At 33.4% G+C, this 14,356-nt stretch overlaps 1 non-coding gene across 1 annotated transcript; it reads left to right on the top strand.

Moving 5' to 3' along the window:
• The first annotated feature begins 9,560 nt into the window (after positions 1-9,560).
• Positions 9,561-9,667, top strand: LOC115853487 (U6 spliceosomal RNA). Its single transcript, XR_004039608.1, has one exon. It is a non-coding gene; the product is annotated as a U6 spliceosomal RNA (small nuclear RNA).
• The last annotated feature ends 4,689 nt before the right edge of the window (positions 9,668-14,356 follow it).

The following is a 14,356-nucleotide window of genomic DNA, read 5'->3' on the forward strand; positions in this document are numbered from 1 at the left end:
CAAATACCTAAGCAAAGGTAAAAAATGAATTTTTTTGAAAATACATATCAAACTGATCAGTGGTTCAATTTGTGAAGGAGAGGAGGAAGCAATGAAAAAGATATTCCTTATTGTTTGAATATTTAAAAGTTATTATTGCATTATCAAAATGAAGAATTGAAAACTGCCAGTATCCTCATGCAGACATTATCACTGTGAACATTTTATTCTATTACTAAAGTATCTAGATATTTGTATCAAGTCTATAATGAAATGTATGTTCAATGGGCTCGAGCCACATCTGTGTTAAGTATGCTAATATGCCTGCCACATCATTTAAAATCTTCATGAACATTATTTGGTTTGCAATAATATATTTTATGGAAGTATTTTAATTGGCTAATCTTGCTGTAAATGGATAATATTTATTTAATTAAAAGGATGCTATATTTTCATCCTAGAAAAAAATTGTATCTCCATTTATGATTACTTCTTTGCAGCTTTTAGATAAAAGACATGAACATCTTCGAAGAGTTTCAACAGCTAAGATCCCACCATTAGCCCCACTTTAAGAGAATATTTGCTTACTCATTGTAGTTGTAATCTTACCCAACCAAAATAAAAATGACAATTCTCTGGGCTGTGCTAAGGAATGAGCTGGAATGTAGAGCAATATAGCAAGATACTGTTATAATTCTCTGAGGAAGTCATAGATTCAGCTTCTCTATTTGTATTACATATGGTCAGAGGTTCCAGGAAACTCTTAATTTTGAGATTCAAGGAATTGGGAAACTGTGTCTACACTAACATCTATTTGTTTTAGATGAGAAAATGTCCAACGAAATTTTCCACAGGATCACTCCTTGTGGAAAGAGTGTTAATAGATGTATTGAATGCCTTAGACGTATATGCTGGCATAGTCTGACAGTGTCCGTTTGTATTCTGACTGTATACATGAAGCAGCTTGTATTAATCACAATTCTCCAAAGAAATATAACCAGTAGGAGATATAGATATGTATAGTATATATTTATTATATATATATGGTATATCTCTCATGTATACATGTATGTGGTTTATGCAGTTATAGAGGCTAAGTCCCACGACCTGCTATCTGCAAGTTGGAGACCCAGGAAAGATGGCAGTGTAATTCCAGTTTGAGTTCAAAGGCTTGAGACCCAGGGGAGCTAATGGTATAAATCCCAGTCCAAGGGCAGGAGAAGACCTATGTCCCAGCTCAAGCAGGAAGGCAGGAAGAAAAAGGGTCTAATTCATCCTTCCTTCATCTTTTGTTCTATTCAGGCCCTCAAGGATTGAACGATGCCCACTCACACTGGGGAGGGTGATCTACTTTACAGAGTCCACTGACTCAAATGCTAATCTTATCTGGACACAACCTCACAGACAGACCCAGAAATAATGGTTAATGTGGATACCCTGTTGCTCAGTCAAGTTGACACATAAAAGTAACAATTACATAGCCACATATTCTTTTTCTGTCAGTTGAGAGTAAAGCAGATTTGATTAAAGGCAGCTACCTGAAGTTGCCTTTTGGTGGGAGGAGCTGGATTCTGAATGATGGTTGAGTCATTGTCATGGATCAAACTAATGAAGACAAGTGAAAATGGTGAAGTTTTAGAGTAGGGCAGGATTGAAGGGATGAAGTAAATATAGTAGAGAATTGGGCCAGAGTAGAATATAACAGTATATATATCCCATAGATTGCCAGCTCCAAATTCACAAGGCTTAGATTTCCCTCCAGTTCTATGACATACGTAGGCTGCTGGATCTCATTACCGGTTGGGAAGTACTCTGACAAGGTTTTCTTTTTAATTAAGTGGAAAAAAGAAAACTAAAAACAGCTGATTTAATTAACATCAACTGGCACACAAACCCCATGCCAAAAAAAAAAAAGGCTTAAAGTTTAAAGTGGTTGAGTTGTTAAAAAATATTTTGTATATATACAAATGTATATATAAAATATATATTTCACACTAGACTATGTGAGCAGTAAATTTTTATTAGTTAAACATATGTTCACAGATATGTTCTTCTAATTGCTTAGGGACTATTTTTTATATTAAACTCTTAAGTTTATGTAGAATTTACACTGCTATTAGGTATAATCTATGGATCTAAATGGATGTTTTTGCAATTATCTATATTAATACTGCTATTGAAAAATCAGTACATTTCTCATTTACTCTAGATTTTTTTGTAATTATTAAATTGTTTATTCTGGCTCCTTTATTTTCCGTATGCTATTTCTCTTACGCAAAAAATTCAACATTAAAAACTGTATATTTGTCATTTATATACCCCCATGTCACTCATATTTTCCGTATTTTATTGCATTTAGTTTTATAGATGACATGCACAACTATTTTTCAAGCTACTTCATAAAACTTAATTAGGATTATGAGTATAATTATAATAAATTAGTTAATTGAATTCAGGAAGATTGAAGTCTTTATAATGTTAGATCTTGTACACAATGGCATATATTTATTTTTACAAAACTACCTTTTCTACTTCTCAATTCCTCCACATCCTTTTATTGAAAAACTTCTATATCAAAAGTTTTATGGCAGGCATCATGCTAGGCTCTGGGCATACAATGTTGAGTAGACGTAGTTCAGGTTCTAAGGTGATTACAGTCTAGCAAAAATGGAAAACAAGTGCCCTGTTTCGCTAATCGGAGTATATTTACAGACTTAGCTGATGTGAAGGAAAGGAATAAAGTTTTATAAGCATATATCACAAAGATCATTTCCTAGACTGGTAAGGAGCAGCCTCCATGAGAAATTGATGATTGACCTAAGCCTAAAGAAAGATTAAAAACTGATTAGATGAAGAAGGAGGGACAGGTGTTTCTAAGCAGTGTATCATGTAACTCTAAAATGATGTAAATAAAAAACAAAAAAGGTCAGTACGAGGCAACTGGTTCATATTTATTTTATAGAAGTTGGCGGGGCATATGTCATGAAAGGTTTTGTGAATTGAAAACCATGGTAAATTGAAGTGACTGTTGGCTAAGTATAAGAGTGATCTATTCAGATTTGCATTTTGAGAATATCGCTTAAGCTGTAATGCAAAGAACAGATTAGAAAAAGCCAGAGGTGATGCAGAGAGATGAGTTTATGAATTATTACAATTGTCCAGGCAAGATGCAATGGTAACTTGAATTAATAATACTTATGTTTTCTTATTATGTTACTTTTTAATATATCAGATATTTTGTTGCATAAACTCATATTCTATATTATGGCACTTTTTCACATCAGTGTTTTCATATCATTTTAACATTATTTTCAGTTTGAATTTTCCTTATAATTGAGCAGTGGGCTTTGGGTTTTTTTTTTTTTTTCAATATTAAGCATGCTTTATGTCTCTTAAACTTTAAAAAATTTAGAACAATATTTGATTTATAGAAAAATTGTGAAGTTAGTACAGAGAATTCTTATATACTTCACACTCAGTTTCCTCTTAGTATATTCGTCACAATGAATGCACCCATATCAATACACAAGATTAATTACATTTTACTTTTATACTAATTTATGCCAGTCACCACCATGTAAATAAGCTCTCAGTAACTGCATACTAAGCACTATATATCTCTGTATATCCCTTTTTCCTACCTAAACACCAGTACCTCTTGAACTTGTGACACCCTTTTCCTATGCCCTCTGGAACTCACACTCCACCAGAGCAAGAGCCTCCTATATCCCCAACTGGTTGTGTGAGGGTTTCTTGTTCTTCCTTGTGCTGGCTGAAGCTAGCCTCAGAGGATGCTACCTTCTTGTATAACTCCCATAAATCTCATACTCAGCCTTGAAGTAATTGAGGCTTTTCCTAATTCCTATTTGTTATTTCCAGACCAGCCTCCCTCACTCCTCTCTAAAATTGCCAAATTTTGAATTTTATGTCATCAAAGCATAATCCAAAAATTCTCCTCTTTGCAATAAGGTGCAGTCATTCTGACCACTTCTTACTCCTCTAAGACAGTATCTCATTGTGACTCTCAAACTGTGCTCTTTTCAGAATTCTTGTGGGTTACAGTGTCATTACACTACTTCCAATACCATATGCTATCAATTGATTGCCCTCTTTTCCTCCAAGATTCTTATGCTTCTTTCCTTGGCAACTCACTTTCTATATTATACTCTTGCCATCACCAATAATTTCAAATTTACACATACATCATCTCAGGTTCAAAGATCATACTCTCTGCACTCCATTCTCTAAAACCATGCTATCTCTTTGTTACTGACTCACAACATTGTTTCAGTTTTGCTGGGGCTTGCTGCTTATTGATCCTAGTTTTATTTTATGTCACTTCCTAGCTCCCATTTCCCAGCCAATATTCTCATCTTTTTTCTCATTTTCCTACTAAAATCTGTGATCATTCAATAATGTCACTCCTCTCCTCCTTCATCCACTCACGTAGAAATGCGCCAATTCTGGTTAAACTCAATTCTCTGTTCTTTCTGCCACATCACTTGTATGGGTAGAAAACAATGGGTACAAAAGGCACCCAATACTCATAAGTGTGTGCTCATGCACACACACACACACACACACACACACAGTGACTGAGCCCACTTCAAATATGTGACTACTAAAAGCAAGTAAACCTGGCAATAACACAATTATGCATTGCCTTGACTAAGCCTCTGCCACTGTACCAGAAAGAGTTTATAGTGATTATATTTTTACTCCTTGAATAGCTTCTTTTTCCTTTTCTTCCAGAGATTTGACCTGCTTCCTTTTTCCCGTTTTCTCCAAGGAAACTGAAACAATGAGATGAGATCATTCTCCAACTTTTACTACCATGCCTGCTTACCAGCACATATGTCCATTGTCACTCCCATTCTTATGAATAAACTGCACCTGAGCCTAACTAAACCTAGACATTTACTTATCGGATTCCATCACTTCTCCCATAGTTGAGGATGTCAGTCTAGAAATGGTTCCCTTTTTCTTCCACATTTTCAATTTTTCCCAATATAAAAAATATTTCCTACCTTTGTTCTTGTTTTCCTTTGCTGCATTATTCTCCTCTCTATGACACCGTGATCAATGATTCATTTCTCAGACATCTTCTTTCACTCTGTGTTTGCATGCCTCTTTCATGTCCTTATCCAGTCTCCTGGAATATCATATATAAACTTAATGGTTCTCCAGATTGTTGAATATATTTAATTAAAGTGTGACATTTATATTCCCCAAATGCTGAATAAACATAGTTAAGTAAGGGTTCATGAAATTATCATACCTGTGTAACAAGCACACAATGAAATATTATTGGAATTCTAACAGCCCCTCTGTGTCCCTTTCCAAGCATTAGCTCCCTAAGGTAACTGGCATTCTGATGCTTAACAAAATAGGAGCTTTTTCTGTTTTTGAACAATATATAAATATAACCATAAAGTAACTCTATTGTGTCTAGGTTCTCTTACTAAATATTGTTTTGTTAGATTCATCCATGTCGTTCCCTAAAGTTGTCTTGTTCCTTCCCATAGGAGCATGTTATTTCACTGTAGAAATATATAACAATTTATTTGCTAGTTTTCAACTGAGGGCTCTTTGCTTTGTTTCCAGTTAGGCTATAGCCTGAGTAATACTGCAAAAACATTGTTTTCATATCTAATATTGGTAAACATTTATTTTTCTCTTTTTGTTACTTTTTTTTCTTGATATGTTTGAGCTTTATATGCTATTCTGATACCTCGATATGGATGCTAAAATAATTTTCAGCTGTTTCTAATATTTATTGCGTTTTCTTAAATAACTATGAGTTATTTAAATGTGATTTTTTTTTTAATTGAGGGGTTGGTTATTCTTTATTATTTATTTTTAGCTTAACTCTGCTGCTGTGAGAGAACTTCTTACGCATTTTTTCAACTTTTGGAATTTTTAGTTTTTATTATGCATTGAATGAGTTCCATGTGCACTTAAAAAGAGTTTTGTTTTGCAGTTGTAGTGTACTATGTTGTTTGGACTTTATATATAGCTTGCTATAATTTTCTTATCTATAAAACAATGACAGAGGTGTGATAAAGTCCCACAATGATTGTGGATCCCCCTAATTCTCTGTATCTACTTTTGTTTCTGGAAATATTTACTGTTAATATTTTCTGTTTACTGTTAATGTGCCATTGTGTAATTAGATATGAACATATTTAGAATACTGTTTTAGTGAACTAATTCTTTTACCTTGATGCTAAATTCACCATTTTCTGTAGCAATGCTTCTTAACTAACCAGTTTTGTCTGATTTAGTATAACTTTGCATTAAATTACTGACTCGATGGATATCTAATATTTCAAACTTGACATGTGTAAAATAAAATCTCACTCTTCCTCTAGAGACTCATTCATTCTGTAGTTTTTTCCATCTTAATTAATAGCAACTCCATTTTTTCCATTCCTCAAATCGAAATATAGAGTATCATTTCTCTTTCTTTCAATCTCTTTTTTCAGCAAATTCCAATAGTTTTACATTCAGAATATGTGTAGAATATGATGATACTTTGCCACCTCCACAATTACTACCCTGTTTGAATCACTGTACATACTCAGTCATCTAGATTATATCAGTGGTATTCTAACTCATCTCCCAGCTACAGCCTTTGTGCTCTAGAGTCTATTCTCAAAAAGGTAACCAAAGTCATTGTGTCAAAGGTAAGACTAATAACGTCACTTCCCAACTCTCTTAGAGTAAATGTCAAAATTCTTATTCTCTAACTTTATTTTTCCTCAAAGTTCTTAGTAGCATATAGGACACTGTAATATTGTATGCATGTGTGTGTGTGCGTGTGTGTCTGTGTTTATTGACTTCCTCACTGTCTCTCTAAAATGCAAATTCTATGAAGCATGAAAGAGAGTGTACTATATTTCATTAACTGCTCTTTTATCAGTACAAAGAATGAGGCTTGGCACATATTAGGCATTCAAAAATATTTATTGAACGAATAAATGGTGACCTATACTTTTCTATTCAAGGACAAATATAGTTCCTTCCTCTGGTAGGACTTGGCTACTTTAGAATATAAATTAATCTATAATTATTCTCCACTTTAAGTTGCCCACAATAGTTGTTTTCTTAATAATGGGCAATTTAAATCTTGGGAAAAAATGCACTTAATTATTTGTTTAGGGACTAACATTGGTAATATAGTGATCCCTATGTATTGATAATTCACTTCTTTATCTCTTAAAAGATAATGAAAGCTGTAAGCATAAGTGCATTAAATGTAAAGAGAAAGCTGTGGTAATAAAGCTCTATTCTGGCAAAACAAATAAGCAAACAGATAAATATACTGGTAAGAGCAGTTATTTGAAGTTTTACGTTAGTGATGCACAGGTTTAAAATGTAAATGATCAATGCTTGAAATTATTTTTCAAAACAAATTCAGTGTCTAAGTGAACTAGTTGAAGTTTTAAAATCTGGAACAACAAAATGAACTGCCATTTGCTAAACTATAGATAATCAGGAAACATCTTTAATGGTGAGATTAAAAATAAGATTGGGGAAGCAATTAAAATACAACATAAGTGGAAATTTTGAGTCTGAAAATATGCTCTGATAAAATTATTATAAAGAACCACTTAAATCAGAAGACTAACAATCGAAGAAAGGTTATCTGCATTATTTTATCCTTGTTTCTTTTAATGGAAATAGCTATTTCCCTAAAATAACTTGTTTTAGTTTTGATCTTCTTGAAGGTTACTCAGCCAGCAAAATTTAATAAGGCAATAACTTAATATTATTATTCATAAATCTATCCTTTTGCCAAATATTTATTGATTTCACAGTATGTCTCGTGTTGGAGATACTAATGTATTTAAGGTGAGCTATATTATATTTATCTGGATTCATTCATGAATCCTTTGAACTAACCAATGCTATTAAAATGAAAATTACTGAGAAATAAAGTGTTTAGTACCAATTCAAAAGTATATAAATAATGTTAATTCAATGAGAGATTCATAAACAAGGACTTCTTGGAGATTATAGATAAGAAAGATTTTTAAAAGTTGGTAAAATTTGACCTAAATATTTAAGAATGTATAATATCTTACCATAAAATTTAACCATATTCTCCTCATTTAGAAAAAAAAAATTAAAGTATAGAAGGGGTTAACATATCTGTGGAATGGCAAAAAGTTCCATGTGTTTGTTTCCCTAAATAAATGATCCCAGACATAGAAGATGAGGGAAATCAGGAGATATTATACTGTGGATTTTTATTTCACATGCAAACCGTATTAGTTGCTACAGAAATGAAAAAGTGACCAAAAGACATGATTATATTAAAAGGTAATATGTTTCTGTATTTAGCAAAGATAATTTTTCTTATCATTTAATATCTTTGCAAGGCATCAACAATGCTTAGAGAATAGATGTTCCTAGTGCTGTTTTTAATGAAAGGGTGGTCTTCAAAAGGTGCAAGTGGTCTCAAGGTTGCCTGAGCCTAATTAGTGTGCATTCTAGAGAAGGTATCCATCTGCTTCATGCTCACCTGTGTTCTACATGAGCTCACCATTAGTGGAAAAAGATGATTTCTTAAGCAATTCTACAGAAGGAAGACTGCAATGAACTTTGTTAAAAGGATAAAAAAATGTCTGCTCCCAAGAAATATAGAAACTAGGGCTTCCCTGGTGGCGCAGTGGTTGAGAGTCCGCCTGCCGATGCAGGGGACACGGGTTCGTGCCCCGGTCCAGGAAGATCCCACATGCCGCAGAGCGGCTGGGTCCGTGAGCCATGGCCACTGAGCCTGCGCGTCCGGAGCCTGTGCTCTGCAACGGGAGAGGCCACAGCAGTGAGAGGCCCACGTACCGCAAAAAAAAAAAAAAAAAAAAAGCTACTTGTCCATATCAACTTGGGGTGGTAGATAGAAAATCATTGATTAGTCCCTGATTTCGCTCCCTGGGAAGAATTCCTTTGGTAATTGTTCTCATGCCCTTTGGGAGGTTTCTTCCTGTCTGTTCATCTTTATGGCTTTATCTGTGTTGGGTGTTGTAGAATAGTTCCATCTGTGGCTGGTGTATGTTTGTGGACCTATAGGTTGTTTTAAAACAAAAATGTTTTATGTTTGTTTTTCTTCTGTTTTGTTATGGCTTGTGTTTTCTCTGGCAATGCAATTCATTCAAAATTTACCAGGCACCTTCTGATTTATTCACTCCTTGTCAGTTACATGTAGCAGTCAACCTACTGAAGTTCTCCACCAGACATAACTGATAATCTGAGTTATATCATTGATTCTTTATGCCATGCTTTATATCTCTCAACTTAATAGTTGGAATGGTGAAACCAGCTGAAACTATAGCTGGGGTGGGAAGATAACACAATTAAATTTACTTTTGTACCATGGCTGATTTTGTTTTATGGGCCAACACACCTGTGAGGATTCTGACTTTTTCCTTTCCACATCCAATATTTATAGTTATTCTGATTCACTGGAAACAGGTTCCTCAGAAGAAAATCTCTAAACTCGTGCCAGTGGGCCAAATCCAGTCATGACTATTCTTCCACAAATAGCCTATGGACATTTTCTCATTATAATAGTAAAGTTGGTGCTCACTTCAGCAGCACATATACTAAAATTGGAATGATACACAGAAGATTAGCATGGCCCCTGCGCAAGGATGACACACAAATTCGTGAAGCCTTCCATATTAAAAAAAAAATAGTAAATTTTGGTAGTTGTGATGGAGAACATATGGCATACAATGCCAAAAATATTTATTATCTGACTTTTTACAAATAATTAGTTAACCCCTAACAGATTCATTAAGCTTATTGTATTTCTTCCAATTTATCACAGATAATATTTTACTGAATGTTTTTGCAATACATAAACACGATTACCATCTCTCACCTTGCTATGTCTGTTTCTTTCCTTTCTGTTTCCCAGTTGCAAAACCCATGTCATATATCATAATAACAAAATAATGATATTTATGCTATCAAGGTTGGAAAAAAATTATGATGGAAGAATTTCCAAATGTTCTTTCCTGGTGTATTGATCTGTTTTGTGGACTCTTGCTTAAGTTATATTCCCAGTGTGACTTCTTTTTTCCTTTCCTTCTAATAAGTGAGATTGTTTTTTAGTCATATTTTTGTTGAGTTTAACTTTCTTCTATAGTTCATGTTCCCTTATCCTATTTTTATCTGTATTTTTATATTGAGAATTCTAGTCAAATGTTTTATGATCTTTTGACTGAATGTTCGTTTTTAAGAGTAAGGCACCTAAAATCTGATAGGCATTTATGTGCACAGTCAGGACTTGCCAACTGATTGGCTGACATAGATTAAGTTGAGTGAGTGAGTAGAAAGCAAGTCATTCTTTTGGCAGAGCCACACAAGTCAGTATCATTAGGTCTTTCATTGACATTTACCCCATTTTTAGTAAAGTATCTCTCTAGTCTGTGCCTTTCTTTGAATTTCTATTTTATGCTCTGTTTGTTCTACACTTACATGACAGTTGACAGATTTTGCTTTGTTGTGGGTTAATTACTTTAGAATTTCCTTAAATGTTCTATAAATGAATCCAAGTTGGCGTTAAAATATTTCATTGTACTTTTTAGCTAATATTAGATCATGCTATTATATTACATTGACAACCATCTGGCTTCATCTAGTTTATTTGCAATCTTTTTGAGTTTTTTTGCTTTTGAAACATATATTCAAGTATTAGAATTTGGAAAAGGTACTATGAGAGAAGTAAAGTAGTCAGAACATTACAAATTGGACAACAATTAAATTTCTATCAAATAACTATCTTTCACAATCTTTATTCACTTGGTTTGGTGGCAGGCCTGCATAATAACTTGCATAGACCTATCACTTTCTTAAACGTTCAGGCAGAAAATTTCTTAGATTATCTGGTAAGTATACACTAACTCTGTGGTGCTGGTGAGATTTTATAAACTAAAACGCAACTAAATCTCATTCTGTTTTACTTGTATTTACTTTGGATAACATGGGCCACTCAGTTCTAATTTCAACAAGGTAGACACACTTGTCAATAGAATTCCAATACATGTGCGGTAAAATTTTCAAAGCTTGCAATCACATCTATGAAAGGTTTTCAGGAATCCACCAGGCTAAAACACACTAGTTAAAACACTTTTTTTATATATCATGCCAAATAATCATAGTTAAAACTTTATAAACCTCATGTTAAAATTTTAAAAATCTTTAGGATTAAAGTGATATTTTCCTTACCATAAAATATTTGAAACTGTGGTGAGCTAGAATGTAGTTATATAATTTAATTGTCATTAAACAAAATATTAGATACATTACCCCTTGAAAAACTGAAAGTCTTGAACAATACCAGATATAGAAACAATCAGGAATATTTCCAGTTTTCTGCTGTCATGGACAACATGCTAAAGTAGTTTACCATATAGTTTTTAAATAACAGAAAGAAATAGTGCTTCCAGCATCGTAAAGACTTATCGTTCCTTAAGAGAGTGCTTTGTTCTATACTTTGTTACTTTCAATATCCATGGATTAAAGACTGTGAATATCAACAAAACAATTCAACCTACTTTTTTTTTTTACATCTTTATTGGAGTATAATTGCTTTACAATGTTGTGTTAGTTTCTGCTTTATAACAAAGTGAATCAGTTATACATATACATATGTCCCCATATCTCTTCCCTCTTGCATCTCTCTCCCTCCCACCCTCCCTATCCCACCCCTCTAGGTGGTCACAAAGCACCGAGCTGATCTCCCTGTGCTATGTGGCTGCTTCCCACTAGCTATTTTACGTTTGGTAGTCCATGCCACTCTCTCACTTTGTCACAGCTTACCTACTTTATTAGGTTCCAAGGCAGGAAACAGTTTCAAAGTCCACATCTTGGCCATATCTCAAATTCGAGCTTTTTGTATTTTCTCATTCATATTGAAAGTCTCCATCTTCAGCAATATTACCACATCACCTAATCAGTAGGTCTACTTTAAATTTAAAATACTTTCTGACACTATAAAAATTTCTTAAGTTTGTATAAACTAGGTATCTGTGGGGTAGGAGAGATTTGTGTAAATGAGATACAAAAATGAATAAAAACATTTATTGCTTTGAATGATTATAATATGCGATTTACTGAACTCAGCAAACAATCTATTTACTGTTCATATTGGAAGAAAATAATAGCTAAGAGAAAAAATGAGAAAGAAAAAACATTCTTTCAGAAGGTAGTGAAAAACAAAAGATTGCTGCAGAGAGCATTGGTGTTCAGTTTTAAGCCTTGAGAATGAGAATAAATGTTTTTCCTAAGTTGCTGTATATTTTTTGTCTCAGACATTTTTCTTTACCTTTTTTTCTAGTCCTAAAAGTGAAATGGATTATCAATAATTGCTCTACAATTCAAAATAACAGAATTCTGTGCTCTTTATGTTGACTTAAAAAAGTATACAACATGAGAGTTGTGAGTTAAGTTCTATTTGGGGCAAAATGAGGACTATAGCCCAGGAGACAGCATTTCAGATAGCTCTGAGAAACTGCACCGAAGAGGTAGGGGGGAAGGTCAGTATACATGTGATTTTGGTGAAGGGAGAGTAACATGCAATCAAGCACATATTTTTGCAGAAGGTTTCTGCTAGTCACGCGGAGCAGTCGTCACTATGAAGGATTTTAGTGCTTTTCTAGATATGAGGAGATACAAGAATTGGGCTCGTAAAATCGGCTTCTGAAAATATCTAACTATATGAAGACCTGTTCTGCCAGTTTTTCCCAGAGCACAGGAGTGTCTCATTTCTGCTCTTCACCCTGAACTCCTTTCAGGGAGCTGTTGAAAGTCAGCAGCTGCAGCAGCTCCTGATTTCATCCTTGTAGAGGTAGATGGCAAGTGCCAATGGCAAGTACCAATTTGTAGTTGACATTTACATTATTCAGATACTCAATCAGTTTCATGAATTTTTTTATGAGAAGGCACTCAAATTCACAGAAGGTTGATATGTGATTGTATTAATATTGAGTTGTTAGTAATAATGAGAGTTAATGTGAGGGGTGTAATTAAGAAGAAGAGAGGATTCTCAACTTGTGAGGAATCATCTCAGTCATCTGTGTCATTGTTTTTGCAATATAAATACATGCTCGGAAGTGTAAGAGGAAATGTATAGAAATGTATTATTTGTGGCAAAGATAGTGGAGATTTATCAGGAAAGTCTTCAAAGTTTATCACTGGCTAATGATCAAAAAGAGAAAAAGAAAATTCTTTAGAGAGTTTTGCCGAGTGTTAGGACTCTGATTCTCTTGTTAAACTTCTGTTTTTGAGAATTATAATAAAATTATTTATCTTAGTTACTCTAGATAACTTTGACAACATGTGTGTTTAATTTTCAAGGTGCATTAATTTTGAGAGCTATAGCTAAACATATTTGAGTATTTTAATCATTTTATCTTTGTACCATAATATTAGAAAAACGGTATGGCCATATTCTATAATCTGTTGTAAAGTGTGCCTCTTAAAATCTCAGTGGCTGGTTTAAGGAGCAGAATTGTATATGTCAAGCATGATTACTTTAGAGCCATCTAAGCCTAAAGTGCTTCAGTCAAGTAGTTAATAATTGTTAGTTTCATGTTGTTAGAAATACTAACCAGAAATGTTCCCTACCACTCTACAGATTGTTAAAATATATTATTGAAATAAAACAAACACATTCTGTTATTAAAAGCCTTACAACATTAAATCTGCCCAATAATGTGCTAAAGTTATTCTACTTTAAACTTACATTGTCAACCCTTAAAAAATAATTGCCTCTGCAAGCTTTTTAAAGAGTCTTGATGTTACTGTCCAATAACAATAAGGGTCAGAATTCCAATAAAAGTAAGGATCAAAATTAAGACATATTACTCACCTTTGGACAGGATGAATCTGCAATATAATGATATATCTATGTGGAGCTGTTATATAAGCAGTTGAAGACAAATTCACATGATTTGAGTTAAAAACTAGGCAATTCATGTGGATTTAGAAGTTGAGAGTTTGAAATATGATCTTTCTATTATTACTATTAGTTCATAGTTGATAGAAAGAAAATGACTATCCATGGAGGTTCCTTGGATAAGGGTGAATTCATCAGCAAGAAAAAAGGTATGTCAGTTATGTAAGAGCCATAAAACCTAATGAAGTCAATAGGGAATTCCCAGAAAATTTAAGAATGTTGTTTTAGAAAAAGTTATATTTAGTATATAATTCACTTTTCAGGATATTGTTATGAGAGTAAACTAAATATCTGTTAAAAAAATAATAGCATGAAATAGAACTGTGACTTATAAAAGCAACACCATATATTCTGCTGGCATCTATTTTATTGTTACACCATAGCAACTCTAGATTTAACTTCTCTTTTACT

Source organism: Globicephala melas, chromosome 18, assembly GCF_963455315.2.
Source record: "Globicephala melas chromosome 18, mGloMel1.2, whole genome shotgun sequence".
In the NCBI taxonomy this organism is placed as follows: domain Eukaryota; kingdom Metazoa; phylum Chordata; class Mammalia; order Artiodactyla; family Delphinidae; genus Globicephala; species Globicephala melas.